The sequence below is a fragment of the Poromitra crassiceps genome (genome assembly GCF_964638095.1).
Source record: "Poromitra crassiceps genome assembly, contig: HAP1_SCAFFOLD_937, whole genome shotgun sequence".
NCBI classification, from domain to species: Eukaryota; Metazoa; Chordata; class Actinopteri; order Beryciformes; family Melamphaidae; genus Poromitra; species Poromitra crassiceps.
This window is the reverse complement of record NW_028151473.1, coordinates 28,845-32,158: the sequence shown is the minus strand read 5'-3', so window position 1 is coordinate 32,158 and position 3,314 is coordinate 28,845. Positions and strand designations below refer to the sequence as shown.

Sequence of the window (3,314 nt, the reverse complement as noted above, 5' to 3'; positions counted from 1 at the left end):
GCCTATACCTGAACTCCCTTATTCAGGTCTACACCCCCCTCCGCTCACTACGCTCTGCCAATGAAAGCCTCCTGGCACTTCCGCCACTAAAGGGCCCTAAGTCTAGCTAAACTCTTAATAATAATAGTGAGTAAACCCGAATAGGCAATAATAAGCTACGTTTGACAAAAACAATATTTACAAAGCGAATCTGATGAAGTATTATGCGAAACACATTGTTCGCTCCTTGCTTTTTTAAAGTAATCTATTAATAAAAATAAGTGTCAATCATGATATCCTGATGTGCGCTGGATTATAAATGTTATTATAGGCCACACTTAAAATGCACAAAAAAATATCTTAGGGGTCCCTGCTCTGTTTCTCTATCTACCAAGGGGTCCTTGGGCTGACAAAGGTTGAAGACCCATGGTTTATGAAGAGAGTCAGATGTTTGTTTTTCATGAGCTATGAGTCATCTGACTAGGTCCAACACCCATAAAGTAACATCAGGAGAAATGGGCCTGGTTTTGAAAAAGCACAGATTAGTGGAGATAATTAAATCCCCCAACCTGTTTTCTCCATAGCATGCTGTCATATTTAATAACTGAATCCTGAGCCTAATAAAAGGGCTGCAGGGTTAGAATGAATGGCACCTTCTTACTAATGAATCACACATCATTAATGTGAGACACCGAGGACTCAGACAGTAGAGGAGAGTCACTGGTTGCCCTCCATGGATGCCATATGTTGTCGATTGAGCTGTTGTGGAGTTTGTTATGGTCAAGCTGCGACCTTAATCAACATGGCATACACTGCATTAACATTCAAAATTAATTTGACCCTAGAAAACAAGAGGACAACCTCCTGGGAAATGCATACAGGTTACAGCTTAATGGAACAGTTGACTGATTGAGGCAATGTAAATATTCTAGTAACTGGGGCCTGCAGGAGAGGCACCATCTGCATCTTTTCACTGGAAAATAATGTTTTCTTAGGGTGCATTCTCACTGGGAACGATTGCTTTTGTTCCGTTCCGTTCCGCACCCGGGAACGATTACGCACACTTGATTCCTAGGCTCGCCCAGCTGGCCCTGCAGCTCACATACGCGCTGCTCCTTGATGGCATACTTCAGGGATGCTGGATCACATGTGTTCGCATTCGCAGCTCGGCCGCTGGGCGGCCGTGCCCGCAGCTCGGCTGCTGTGTGGCCAATGAGACCAGCATCACTGATGATGTCAGATTTATATGATGTCACAGTGAGATTTATGACATCACTGATGATGGCACAGTGGGATTTATGACATCACTGATGATGTCACAGTGGGATTTATGACATCACTGGGATTTATGACATCACTGATGATGTAACAGTGGGATTTATGACATCACTGATGATGTCACAGTGGGATTTATGACATCAAAGTGGGACAATCACAGTGGGACAGAGAAACAAACAGAGCCCTAGCTCCCATTTATATACTGATGATGATGTCACTGTTGACATTGTGACATCATCAGTGATTTACGGCACTCAATGATGATGCCATCAGTGATATCATTCGAGCACTCGGGGATGATGTCATCAGTGATGTTCCTCGAGCAATTGTGATGTTATCAGTGAGTGATGTCATCAGTGATGTCATGAGTGTTGATGCCTGGTGACACTACCAATGCAAAATAATTATAATTTGAGAACTACATGCTACTAGACTTTATCGAGCTAGAGCTCTACAGGATGCAGGACGTTATAAACTCAGTGAAAGGCACGGCCCTGGGAGTGGCTGAGTTTCTCACTCCAGTTTTGAAGGAATCGAAATTCAAAGAGACTGGAGTAATTACACCAGTAGAGTTTGTAGCTGCTGGTGATCACCTGGTTCACCACTGCCCCACATGGAAATGGGCGTCTGGGGAAGATGCCAAAGTGAAGCCATATTTGCCCCGGGATAAACAGTTTCTCTTAACGCGCAATGTTCCCTGTTACAAGCGCTGTAAAGGGATGGAGTATTCAGACGAGCTGGAAGCCATTATAGAGGAGGATGATGAAGATGGGGGCTGGGTGGACACCTACCACAACTCAGGTGTGTTAGGAGTTACAGATATGGTACAAGAAATCTCCTTGGACAACAACGACATCAATATGAATGCCAATTCTGCAGCATGTGGCAATGATGATGATGATGACGAAGACAGAGAGGCAGCAGATATGGAAGAATATGAGGAAAGTGGCCTATTGGAAACGGATGAGGCAACCTTGGACACCAGTAAAATGGTAGAATCTAAAGCCAAAGCTGAGCCCGGGAGTGAAGATGCCATTCTTCAGACTAGAACATACGACCTGTACATTACATATGATAAATACTACCAGACGCCTCGACTCTGGCTGTTTGGATACGATGAGGACAGGCAGCCATTGAGCGTAGAACAGATGTACGAGGACATCAGCCAAGACCATGTGAAGAAAACGGTCACCATCGAGAACCACCCCCACCTTCCTCCTCCGGCCATGTGCTCTGTGCACCCCTGCAGACATGCTGAAGTCATGAAAAAGATTATTGAGACTGTGGCGAAGGGAGGAGGACAACTTGCAGTGCATATGTATCTTTTGATTTTCTTGAAGTTTGTCCAGGCAGTCATTCCCACAATAGAATACGACTACACAAGGCACTTCACCATGTAGCTTCAACCATGCAAATGTGCTTCTGCAGATAGAGATACCTTTAACTCTTTACACGCCAATAATCTATATGATAGATGGCTGTTACACACCTTGTGAAATAGTACAGCACTTCCAGGGTTAAAAACATGTGATGGTGAGGTGCCACCAAAGCCAGGAAGCAGAGGAAAGCAACAGTCTCCCTTTAACAAAACTCCAAGCTTGGTGGTCAAAGTGCTGGTACCAGCAGCTTTAACGCACCTGATGGCACTGAGAATGCAGACTCGATGACAGCAGAGCAGCCTCTCAATCATAGTTAAAGGATTCTTTTCACAAGGCCCTCACGCTGTGGAGACTTCTCTCCATACTTGTTTTGCTAGAGCTTAGCGCTGCCTTTGATACCATTGACCATCATATCCTATTACAAAGACTAGAACATTACATTTTGCATTCAAGGATGGCTTTACCGATTATCAACCCACTTTGTATTATTATAATGTTAATATAAGCAGATGGGCAGTGTTTATCTTCGCTATCTTTTCCACAGAGAAATATCCTCCATTTGGAGAAACCCTCTGCAAATAAACAAAAATAAACAATAACAGCCACCCTGGAAGCCGAATAGACAGCCCTCGAGCAGATTTCGCATCTCGAGCAGAGCTTCTGCAGTTTCGTTGTGAC

The 3,314-nt window shown here is 44.3% G+C and overlaps 1 pseudogene across 1 annotated transcript; it reads left to right on the top strand.

Annotated features, from left to right (window-relative positions):
- Window positions 1-1,715: 1,715 nt before the first annotated feature.
- On the top strand, window positions 1,716-2,657 carry LOC310771647 (ubiquitin-like-conjugating enzyme ATG3 pseudogene; annotated as a pseudogene). Its single transcript has one exon. The product of its transcript is annotated as a ubiquitin-like-conjugating enzyme ATG3 pseudogene (transcript).
- Window positions 2,658-3,314: the final 657 nt, after the last annotated feature.